The sequence below is a fragment of the Rhinopithecus roxellana genome, chromosome 16 (assembly GCF_007565055.1).
Source record: "Rhinopithecus roxellana isolate Shanxi Qingling chromosome 16, ASM756505v1, whole genome shotgun sequence".
In the NCBI taxonomy this organism is placed as follows: Eukaryota; Metazoa; Chordata; class Mammalia; order Primates; family Cercopithecidae; genus Rhinopithecus; species Rhinopithecus roxellana.
Window position 1 is genome coordinate 15,531,535 of NC_044564.1, and position 12,742 is coordinate 15,544,276.

Genomic DNA, 12,742 nt, shown 5'->3' on the forward strand with positions numbered 1-12,742 from the left:
TAGTCCCAGCTACTTGGGAGGCTGAGGCAGGAGAATCACTTGAACTCCACAGGCAGAGGTTGCAGTGAGCTGAGATGACGCCACTGCACTCCAGCCTGGGAGACCAAGTGAGGCTTCATCTCAAAATAAATAAATAAATAAAATAAAAATTTAAAAAACTTTTAAAATGGAAAACATTTTTTGAAAAAGAAGATGCTTGCACACCTCCTTATGGCCAGAGTGTCTTCCCTATTTCAACAGTCCTTTTTCCCCCTTGAAAAATCCTTTTCGGGCCAGGCGTGGTGGCTCACGCCTATAATCCCAGCACTTTGGGAGGCCAAGGTGAGCAGATTACGAGGTCAGGAGATTGAGACCATCCTGGCCAGCATGGTGAAACCCTGTCTCTATTAAAAATTTTTAAAATTAGCCGGGCGAGGTGGCGGGCGCCTGTAGTCCCAGCTACTCGGGAGGCTGAGACAGGAGAATGGTGTGAACCCGGGAGGCAGAGCTTGCAGTGAGCAGAGATCGCGTCACTGCACTCCAGCCTGGGCGACAGAGCGAGACTCCATCTCAAAAAAAAAGAAAAATCTTAATAAAGTCTCTCCTTACTAAAAAACTAAAAATAAAAAACTGATATTCAGGCCTCTTCCCCAGACCAATTAAATTGATCCTTGGGGGTAGACCTGGAAACAGTCTTTTCAAGTTCCTGAGGAGATTCTATTATATAAGCAGGGCTGAAAAAAGCACCTACTCAGCAGGCCCTCTGGAGCTGGGGATAGGGCAGTTCCTTGTGACATGCCTGGGCAGTGAAGGGGCATAGACAGGGTAGTGGATTCTATGTAGGCAACCAACTACGCCCTACATAGTTTCCTGTTTAAATATCTACCACACAAAGAACCTGGTGAGATGGTTCACAGAAAGATAAGTATATGTCTCCCTTAAACATGTTAAAAACGTTCATCTGGTTGGGGACAGTGGCTCACACGTGTAATCCCAGCCAGCACTTTGGGAGGCTGAGGTGGGTGGATCACCTGAGGTCGGGAGTTCAAGACCAGCCCGGCCAACATGGAGAAACTCTGTCTCTACTAAAAATACAAAATTAGCCAGGTGAGGTGGCACATGCCTGTAATCCCAGCTACTTGGGAGGTTGAGGCAGAAGAACTGCTTGAACCCGGGAGGCTGAGGTTGTGGTGGGCTGAGATCACACCACTGCACTCCAGCCCGGGCAATAAGAGCGAAACTCCGTCTCAAAAAACAAAACAAAAAAAGAATGTTCAACCGCACTCACAGGGAAGCTACCATTTAAAACCACACTAAAATACTATTTCTCATATATTGGATTGGAAAAAGTCCCAAAGTTTGACAATACACTCCCTTAGCTAGGCTTTGGGATGAAGGCACCTTCTGTATTACCAGCGGTGGGACTGTAAACTAGAATAATGTCTATGGAAGAAAATGTGGAAATATCTACCTATATAGATCTCTATTACTCTATATTAACACAGGTGTGGTGGCTCATGCTTATAATCCCAGCACTCTGGAAGGCCGAGGAAGCACTTGAGTCCAGGAGTTTAAGACCAGCCTGGGCAACATGGCAAAACCCCATCTCTACAAAAAATACAGTAAACAGCCAGGCATAGTGGCATACATCTATAGTTCCAGCTACTAAAGAGGCTGAGCCAGGAGTATCATTTAAGCCCTGAGGACTGAGGCCGCAGTGAGCCGAGGTCATGCCACTGCACTCCAGCCTATGTAACAGAGCCAGACCCTTCTTAAAAATATATATATATATATACACACACACATATATATGTACACACACACACACATACACACATATATATATATACACACACAGACATACACAAAATGGTAGCTACCTACTAAGTAGAATCCGTCTGCTAACAGAAATGACAAATGCAGGTACCCTTTAGCCCAGTGCCCCGACTTTTAGGAATCTCTCCCACAGCTATAAGGTTATCTCTGAAGCACTGTTTATAATAGCTAAAGACTGCAAACACTCCAAAAGTCCAGAAAGGGAACTGGTTGGAAAACCAATTATACTTCTAAGATAGTGGAATTCAATGCAGCCATAAAAAGAAGGAAGAGATACATATTCCAATATGGGGCGATCCTGAGGATCTATTAAGGGAAAAACAAAAAAGAAGGTACAGAACAGTATACACTGTATGCTATCTTTTGTGTAATAAATATATATTTGCTTGTATTTGCAAAAAAGAACACTGGAAGGATAAAAAATAATAATAATAATACAAAAAACGCTTTCCAGAGGAGTAGGAGAATGAAAAGGATAGAGTGGCAGAGGCGTAAGGAAGCTTCGGAAAATGCACATTTGTACTGTAGTTTTGTAGTTTAAATTAGAAAATGTATTATCTATTCAAAAGTGTTCAATTTAGGCCGAGCACAGTGACTCACACCTGTAATCCCAGCACCTTGGGAGGCCAAGACAGGTGGATCACCTGAGGTCAGGAGTTCAAAACCAGCCTGGCCAACATGGTGAAACCCGGTCTCTACTAAAAATACAAAAACTAGCCAGATGTGGTGGTGGGTGCCTGTAATCCCACCTACTCGAATGGCTGAGGCAGGAGAACTGCTTGAACCCAGGTGGCAGAGGTTGCGGTAATCCGAGATTGCGCCATTGCACCCCAGCCTGGGCAACAGAGCAAGGCTGTACCTCAAAAAAACAAAACAAAAAAATGTTCAATTTAATTTTAAAATAAATCTTAAAACTGCCACAAAGCTTGTAGGGCAATATATAGATTTTTTAAAATTATAAATAATTTTATAATTATAAAATTTCCTAACAGTATAAAATTATAAATCGTAAGAGCATACATAAAGTATGTTTGTTACACACCAAAACACCCAACTACCAAAGGGTAAGAATATTCAATAGAGGATGGGCACAGTGGCTCACACCTGTAATCGCAGCACTTTGGGAGGGTGAAGCGGGTAGATCACTTGAGGCCAGGAGTTCGAGACCAACATAGCCAATATGGCTAAACTCTGTTTCTACTAAAAATACAAAAATTAGTCAGGTTTGGTGGCACACGCCTGTGATCCCATTACTCAGGAGGCTGAGGCAGGAGAACTGCTCGAACCTGGCAGAGATTGAAGTGAGCCAAGATCTTGCCACTGCACTCCAGCCTGGGTGACTGAGTGAGACTCTGTCTAAAAAAAAAAAAAAAAAAAAAAGAATAAGAATACTCAATTGAGGCCGGGCGCGGTGGCTCAAGCCTGTAATCCCAGCGCTTTGGGAGGCCGAGACGGGCGGATCACGAGGTCAGAAGATCGAGACCATCCTGGCTTACATGGTGAAACCCCGTCTCTACTAAAAAATACAAAAAACTAGCCGGGTGAGGTGGCGGGCGCCTGTAGTCCCAGCTACTCGGGAGGCTGAGGCAGGAGAATGGCGTAAACCCGGGAGGCGGAGCTTGCAGTGAGCTGAGATCCGGCCACTGCACTCCAGCCCGGGCGACAGAGCGAGACTCCGTCTCAAAAAAAAAAAAAAAAAAAAAAAAAAAAAAAAAAAAAAAAAAAAAAAAAGAATACTCAATTGAGTATTAAAAACGTACCTCAAAATTGTGAAAAAATTAAAACTTTGATTAAATTCTAAAACTAGACCCCACTCATTTCAATTATGCAATTGTTTCCAAACTGCATCTTCAAAAAGTAATGTTTTCACTTTTTGATACAGTCTATCTTCAAAAAGTAATGTTCCCAATTGAAAAACACTCAAGCTGTCAAGAGACACTTGATTTCAACCACAGTTCTAAAACTATTCAGCAATGTAGCCCTAAAAACACTACTACCCTGAAGCACAAGTTTTCCTACTGAAAGAAAGGAATAATGACTATCCTACCTATACCACAGACCTCCCAAAAAAAGTATATGAAAGTGCTTACAGCCAGGCACAGTGGTGCATGCCTGTACTCACAGCTACCTGGGAGGCAGAGGCAGAAGAATCACCTAAGCCCAGGAATTCAAGACCATCCTGAGCAATACTGAGACCCTGCTACAAGAAAAGAAAATTTTTTTAACTTTACACATCCACAAGAGACACTCTTTGCAACCTAGGATGCTGCAGAATCATCAATAAAACAATAAATTACATATGATACTGAAGAAGTAGAAACTGCAAACATTTATGCTGAATCTATTCACTACCAGGGCAAATCTGGGAGCTGTTTGTTTTGACTAAACTCTTCATACTGCGTTGGCTGCCTTCCTTTCTCTACAAGTGAATATGCCAAAACTAAACTCTATTCAAGTGAAGGTTCCAATCAGTTTAGCTATTACTGTAAATTCAGCCCCTAGTAACTCACGATCTGTACAGGAAGTAAACCAACCCAAGACCCAACTAAGCCAAAGAGCAACCAAGACAGGCATCCTCAGATTACGGCCCCATCCTCTTATTCTCATATAAAAATATCTCTATTAAAAAACATTCCCCTTCTTTGTTTAGCAATTCTATTTCTTGTTTTCTACCTCTCAAGAATGAAATCTGAAGGAATTCTCTACTTTTTAAGATTTCCCAATTTCATCCCTCATTGCTAATACCAATTAACCTAGCGACACTTGAGGAACAAGTCACGCTCCTGGCAGAAATTCAGTACTCTTAAAGGAGGAGTTTAAAGATCATGCTAGCCTTTGCTCCTCTAAGAACAGATGGACACAGTAAAAAAAAAAAAAAAAAAAAAAAAACAAAAAAACCTGTGCCTGTAACGTGAGCTTCACATACACATCCTAAAATGAGTGGGATCCATCAGACCCCTGGGATTTGACCACAAGCTGGGGAAAAGGTTCGTAACCTGAAGATGGTAACGGGAACAATATTCCCACTACAGCAGTATCCCAAGTGGATAGAACAAATTATGGCAGCGTCGGAAACCTGGAGAAAGGAATGAGGACTTAAGAAGCAGCTGTTAGTCACTTCCAGGAGAAAAATTAAATACACAGAGAAAATGAGTCCACCAGATTTGGGGAGGGGTCACAAGCAGCCACTGACATAAAAAAAAATGAAAACCAAACTATTATAGATAAAGGGTACTGCTGGCTCCACCAGGGGTCTCTCTATCGCTCAACAAAGAAGATCAGGTTGAGTAAATGTCCCCTTTCCTCAGCCAGTTCCCTGGACCCACTCTACACTGTTTATTCAAGCCGCAACCATTCCTCCAAGCAGATGGCCAATGGTGGTCCTCAGGAATATAAATTAGACACAAAGAGCCTTTGGTTGCCTATGTTGCTCCTGGCTCTATTACACCAGACTGACACAGTACCTGATACAGAACACGCACTGAGTACTTGTTCAATGCCTGAACCTGCCAAACAAGTAGATTCAACTGCGTATTCACTGAGTAGCTAGTCTGTTAAAAAAAATACTGTTCGATCCATGAAAATGTATAAACATGGTCTCCACTATCAAGGGACAAGTACTGAGTGTCAAAGAACAATTGGAAAAAAAAAAAGAACAGAGAAAGGCGAATTGGAAAGCAGCAGCAGGTATTTTGAAAGTTGAAAATCTGAAACAGTTGACAGGAATCATGTAGCCTTTATCATTAACAGAAAAAAAAAAAGTCTCCCAAAATGGCATTCTTTCATCAGTAAGAATTTTTTATATTCTATTATTCATTTCTAGGATCAAAGAAACCTATAGATTTAGTGCAATCAGAGAAGAAAATCCTTAAGGGTATTTCTGATTGGGTATGGAAGCTGATAAAACCCACTCTAAAATGTATATGGAATACAAAGAAGCAAGCCAAGACAATATTGAAGAACAAAACAAGAGGCCTATTCTACCAGGCATTAAGATTGATTTTAAAGCTCAGTAATACATTGTAATACTGGTGCAAGGACAGACAAAGGCAACAAATTAATGGTAAGGACTTCCCCGGCAGATCCACACATACATGTATATCTGATTTACACAGCAGTAGATGTTCTTTTCAATTAAAGAGCTAGGTCATTATGAAGGAAAAAATGAACCTTCACCCATCACAGAAAAAACAATTCCAGGTGAACTATAAACGTAAGATGTAAAAGAGTGAAACTTCTTTGTGACCTTAGGGTAGACACAAAGATTTCTTACACAGACCACAAAAAAAGTACTAACGACAAAAGATTAAATTAGACTAAGTCAAAATTAAGGTTTATCAAAGACACCATTAAGAGAGTGAGAAAGCAGCCCGGCGCAGTGGCTCATGTCTATAATCCCGGCATTTTGGGAGGCCAAGGTGGGCGAATCACCTGAGGTTAGGAGTTCAAAACCAGCCTGGCCAACATGGTGAAACCCCTTCTCTACTAAAAATACAAAAGCTAGCTGGGCGTGTTGGTGGGCACTTGTAATCCCAGCTACTCAGGGGACTGAGGCAGGAGAATCTCTTGAACCCGGGAGGCGGGGGTTGCAGTAAGCTGAGATCCCACCACTGTAATCCAGGCTGAGTGACACTGCAACACCCCGTCTCAAAAAAAAAAAAAAAAAAAAAAAAAAAAAGGGAGAGTGAAAAAGCACAAAGTCTATAATTATATAAATAGAGTGAAAAGGCGAACCACAAAGTGTAAGAAGATAGTCATAATAAATACATTCAACGAAAGATCTGTATTGAGAGAACACAGGGTAGGCACGGGGTAGTAGCTCATGCCTATAATCCCAGCACTTTGGGAGGCCAAGGTGGGCCGATGGCTTGAGCTCAGGAGTTCGAGACCAGCCTGGGTGACACAGTAAAACCCCAACTCTACAAAAAAATACCAAAATTAACCAGAAGTGGTGGCGCACACCTATAGTCCCAGCTACACAGGAGGATGAAGTTGGAGGACCGCTTGAGCCCAGGAGGTCAAGGTTGCAGTGAGCTGAGACTATGCCACTGCACTCCAGCCTGGGCAACGGAATGAGACTCTGCCTCAAACAATGAAGAAAAAAAAAAAGGAGAGAATATATAAATAACTCCTAAAAATCAATGAGGAACAAACATAAATAGAAAAATGGACAAAAGAGGTGAACTAGCAAGAGATACATAGGTACACAAATATTTCAAATGGCCAGTAAACATATGAAAAGGTGCTTACCTTCATGAGTCATCAAAGAAGGGCAAATTAAGGCTGGGAGATAATACTGCACAACTACCTGCAAGGCTCACATTTAAAAGTCTGGCCGGAGGCTGGGCGCAGTGGCTCACGCCTGTTAATCCCAGCACTTTGGGAGGCTGAGGCAGGCAGATCACCTGAGGTCAGGAGTTTGAGACCAGCCTGACCAACATGGAGAAACTCCGTCTCTACCGAAAACACAAAATGAGCTCGGTATGGTGGCACATGCCCACAATCCCAGCTAAAGGGGAGGCTGAGGCAGGGGAATCACTTGAACCAGGAGATGGAGGTTGCAGGTGAGCCAAGATTGCGCCATTGCACTCCAGCCTGGGCAACAAGAGCAAAACTCCGTCTCAAAAAAAAAAAAAAAGTCTTGCGGGGCGCTATAGCTCACGCCTGTAATCCCAGCACTTTGGGGGGCTGAGACAGGTGGATCACTTGAGGTCAGAAGTTCGAGACCCACCTGGCCAACATGATGAAAACCCATCTACTAAAAATATAAAAAAAAAAAAAATAGCCCGGTGCGGTGGTGCATGCCTGTAGTCCCAGCTACACAGGAGGCTGAGGCAGGAGAATTGCTTGAACCCAGGAGGCAGAGGTTGCAGTGAGCCGAGATCATGCCACTGCACTCCAGCCTGGGCGACAAGAGTGAGACTCCGTCTCAAAAAAATAAAAAGAAAAAAAGTTATGCAGAATTGAACTTCTGCTTCTGTCCATAATGCAGTAAAAGTGGTATTAGACATCCTTTTGTCCTAAGCAATTGTACGGCTGAATAAAATATTTGAGATGACTGTTTTCAGGCATTAAGACGACAGGCTGTGACCCTTGAGGAAAGAGAAAAACGTAAGGTCAGTTGCATGTTGCCTCCAACTTCCTGCCTGGGGCACCTTCCCAAACACAGTGCAGGGAGATGAAACCTAAACTGATAGCAGCCATCTCTGTGAACTGAGGAAGCAAAGACTTGGATTTGAGGATGCTGAAGCAGGTAGAATTTGTATGGCAAGAAATCTGAGAGAAGATGAGGGCCGGGGTGGGGTAATAGAACATAGAGGTAGGCAGAAGATGGTGGGAGGCATCCTATGGGTCCATGGCTTCCAGATTCTATAAAGTTTAGCAGACAGCAGTGGCTGTGAGGCTGAGAACTGCACAGACACAGAGGTTTCACAGTGCTGGAAGACATTCAAGTACCAGTTCATCCAGGGTGGAGAGACTTTGCTGAGCACTTGTCATTTTGTTTTGATCCCAAAAAGGCCAAGCATTAAGTCTAAAGACTACCCTCTATTGTAAGGGCCGGATGTCTGGACCGAGGATAAATCTATACTAACAAAACATAAAACCAAACCTGGCAGGGTCAAACGAACTTAACAACCAGTAACTTACAGTAATTTAAGTAACTACAGTAACCTAACGACTTATCAAAACAAAATGAAAACTTATTTAAAGAAAGATAACAAGATAGAGAATCCCTACAATATAACACTCACATGTCTGGCATACAATCAAAATTATTTAACATGCAAAAATGCAGGAAAATCTGACTTATACTATGCAGAAAAAGCAATCAATAAAAACAGACCCCAAGATGACTCAGATATTTAAATTGGCAGGTACGGTCTTTATTACAAATACCTTCTAGGATCTAGAGGAAAAGATAGGCCTAATGAATGAAAACATGGTGAATCTCAGCAGAAAAACACAAACTATGAAAAAAAAAAAAAAAACAGGCCAGGTGCCATGGCTCACGCCTATAATCCCAGCACTTTAGGAGGCCGAGGCAGACATACCACCAGGTCAGGAGATTGAAATCATCCTGGCTAACACGGTGAAACCCCATCTCTACTAAAAAAAAAAAAATACCAAAAAATTAGCTGGGCGTGGTGGTGGGCACCTGTAGTCCCACCTACTCGGGAGGCTGAGGCAGGAGAATGGCATGAACCCAGGAGGCGGAGTTTGTAGTGAGCAGAGATCACTCCACTGCACTCCAGGCCTGGGCAACAGAGCGAGACCCCGTCTCAAAAAAAAAAAAAAAAAAAAAAAACCAGCCAGGCACAGTGGCTCACACCTGTAATCCCAGCACTTTGGGAGGCCTAGAAGGGCAGATTGCTTGAGCCCAGGAGTTCAAGACCAGCCTGGGTAACATGGTGAAACCCCATCTCTACAAAAAAAAAAAAAAAAAAAAAAATCAGCTGGACGTGGTGGCGCATGCCCACAGTCCCAGCTACTCAGGAGGCTCAGGTGGGAGAACAGTTTGAGCCTGGGAAACGGAGGTTGCAGTGAGCTAAGATTGCCACTGCACTCCAGCCTGAGTGACAGAGATCTTGTCTCCAGAAAACAAACAAAAAAAGAGGCAAAAACTGACAGAATATTTATAGTTATATTTTCATTCTAAATATTGTTTATTTTCTAAATATTGTACCTTTTCTTTTTCTTCATTAGTCTTACCAGAAGTGTGCCTAGATCAATACTATTTTTCAAAGTTAGCTTTTAGTTTTATTGATCATTTCCATTCTTAATTTGTTTTTATTTTTATTATTCTCTTCTGTGTACTGTGGGATTACTTTGGTTCTCTGGCTTCTTGAGTTACATGCTTAGTTGTCTTGTACTTTTTCAGTCTTTCCTGTTTTCTAATAAATGCTTTTTTTTTTTTTTTTTTTTTGAGACAGAGTCTCACTCTGTCGCCCAGGCTGGAGTGCAATGGCACTATCTCGGCTCACTGCAACCTCCACCTGCCAGAGAATCAAGCGATTCTCCTGCCTCAGCCTCCCAAGTAGCTGGGATTATAGGCACCTGCCACCACGCCCAGCTAATTTTTGCATTTTTAGTAGAGGCAGGGTTTCATCATCTTGGCCCAGGCTGGTCTTGAACTCCTGACCTTATGATTCACCCGCTCAGCCTCCCAAAGTGCTGGGATTACAGGTGTGAGCCACTGCACCCAGCCGAATAAATGCTTTTAAGACTAAAAGAGGCCGGGCGCGGTGGCTCAAGCCTGTAATCCCAGCACTTTGGGAGGCCGAGACGGGCGAATCACGAGGTCAGGAGTTCGAGACCATCCTGGCTAACACGGTGAAACCCCGTCTCTACTAAAAAATACAAAAAGCTAGCCGGGCGAGGTGGCTGGCGCCTGTAGTCCCAGCTACTCGGGAGGCTGAGGCTGGAGAATGGCGTAAACCCGGGAGGCGGAGCTTGCAGTGAGCTGAAATCCGGCCACTGCACTCCAGGCCGGGCGACAGAGCGAGACTCCGTCTCAAAAAAAAAAAAAAAAGACTAAAAGAAGTGATAGAATTAAAGGAAAAAATAAACAAATATATCATTATAGCTGTTGATCTTCAGCATCACTCTCAGTAAAAAAGAGAGATACCGCCCCCCAAAAAACTTCAGCAAAGCTATAGATGAAATATGTAAAAAATAAAAAGTAAGAATACAGAAGATGTTAAACAAAAGCATGAAACAACTTGGTTTATAGAAAACTACATGCAACAACACATACTCTTTTCAAGTACAAATGGAACATTCGCTAAGACAGGTTATATGCTGGGCCATAAAATTAGTCTCAGTAAATGTCAGAAGACTGAAATTTTACAGAGGATGTTCTCTGACCACAATGAAATTAAATTAGAAACCAAGATATCTAGAATTCCCAAATATGTGGAAATCAAACACTTTGATAATGACACATGAAAACTTATGTGACAGAGCTAACACAGTGTTTAGAAGGAAATACACAGCTTTAAATGCTTATGTTGGACAACCAAGGTTTGGAATCAATCTAAATTTCTACTTTAAGAAGCCAGAAAAAAAGAACAAATTAAACCCAAAGTAGGCTGGGTGCAAGTGGCTCATGCTATAATCCCAGCGCCTTGGGAGGCCAAGGCAGGAGGATCGCTTGAAGCCAGGAGTTTGAGACCATCCTGGGCAAAATAGCGAGACCCCATCTCTAAAAACAAACAAAAAAAATTTTAAGTAAAAGAAAGAAAATAAAGAGCAGAAATCAATAAAATGGAAACAACTGAGAAAGTTAACAAATTTTTTTGAAAAGATTAATAAAATTGGTAAACCTTCAGCAAAACTAACTGAAAAGGTGTGTGTGACAGAGAAAGAGAGAAAAAACACAAATTACAAATATGAGGAACGGAAAAGTCACCACAGACCCTACAGACATTAAAAGGATAACAAGGGAATATTACAAACAAAAACAGGGGAAACTAATCGATGGTGCTGAAACGTAAGACTCTGAGGAGGAGGAAGGCAGGAGTGAAACTGGAAGAGGGCACAAGGTTTTCTGGGGTGTGCTCATAATTTTCTACTTCTTGAGCAAGATAGTGGAACATGGAGGATTCATTTTGTGATCATGCATCAAGCTGTACATTTACAATTTGTGCCCCTTTCTGTATGCATATTATATATATATTTTAAACTGTTTAAAAATCAGGTTGCACAAGGGGGCTCAATCCTGTAATCTTAACACTTTGGGAGGTTGAGGCAGGAGTATCCCCTGAGCCCAGAAGTTCAAGACCAGCTTGGACACCATGGCAAGACTCTGTCTCTATAAAAATATTTATTTTAATTAGCCAGGGTGATAGTGCACACCTGTGGTCCCAGCTACTCGAGAGGCTGAGGTGGGAGTACTGTCTGAGTCCAGGAAGAGGTCAAGGTTGTAGCAAGCTTGAACTCCTGGGCTCAGGCAATCACATCACTGACTCCAGTCTGGGAGACAGAGTGAGACTGTCGCAAAACAAACAAAAACACACACACAAAAAAAAAAACAAACAAAAAAAACACCATACACAAGTTCCACCAACTGATGGACAAAATTTGGTGTCTATATATATACACACACACACACACAATAAGATACTATTCAGCCTTAAAAAACAAGGAAATTCCGGCCGAGCGCGGTGGCTCACGCCTGTAATCCCAGCACTTTGGGAGGCCGAGGCAGGCGGATCACAAGGTCAGGAGATTGAGACCATCCTGGCTAAGACGGTGAAATCCCGTCTCTACTGAAAATACAAAAAATTAGCCGGGTGTGGCGGTGTGTGCCTGTAGTCCCAGCTGCTGGGGAGGCTGAGGCAGAATGGCATGAACCCGGGAGGCGGAACTTGCAGTAAGCCGAGATTGCGACACTGCACTCCAGCCTGGGCAAGAGAGCGAGACTCCGTCTCCAAAAAGAAAAAGAAGGAAATTCCGATACATGCAACAACAGATGCACCTTTAAAACATGCTACGTGAGGCCGGGTGCGGTGGCTCATGCCTGTAATCCCCGCACTTTGGGAGGCCAAGGCAGGCAGATCACCTGAGGTCAGGAGTTCAAGACCAGCCTAACCAATATGGAGAAATCCCGACTCTACTAAAAACACAAAATTAGCCGGACATGGTGGCACATGCCTATAATCCTAGCTACTTGGGAGGGTGAGGCAGGAGAATCGCTTGAACTCCGGGAGGAGGAGGTTGCAGTGAGCCGAGATGGCGCCATTGCACTCCAGCCTGGGCAACAAGATTGAAATTCCGTCCCCCCCAAAAAAAAATGCTAAGTGAAAGAAGCCAGATACAAAAGGGCAAATATTGTATTATAATAGCTATATGAAGTCCTAGAATGAGCAAATTCATAGAGAGAAAAAGCATAAAAGTGGTTACCAAGAGGTGGGGAAAAAGGGAGATG

General features: G+C 42.8%; 1 protein-coding gene across 1 annotated transcript in view; it reads right to left on the minus strand.

The window, feature by feature from the left end:
* Positions 1 to 12,742, minus strand: part of ABL1 (ABL proto-oncogene 1, non-receptor tyrosine kinase) — a 180,379-nt gene that overhangs the window by 154,635 nt on the left and 13,002 nt on the right. The window lies entirely within an intron of this gene.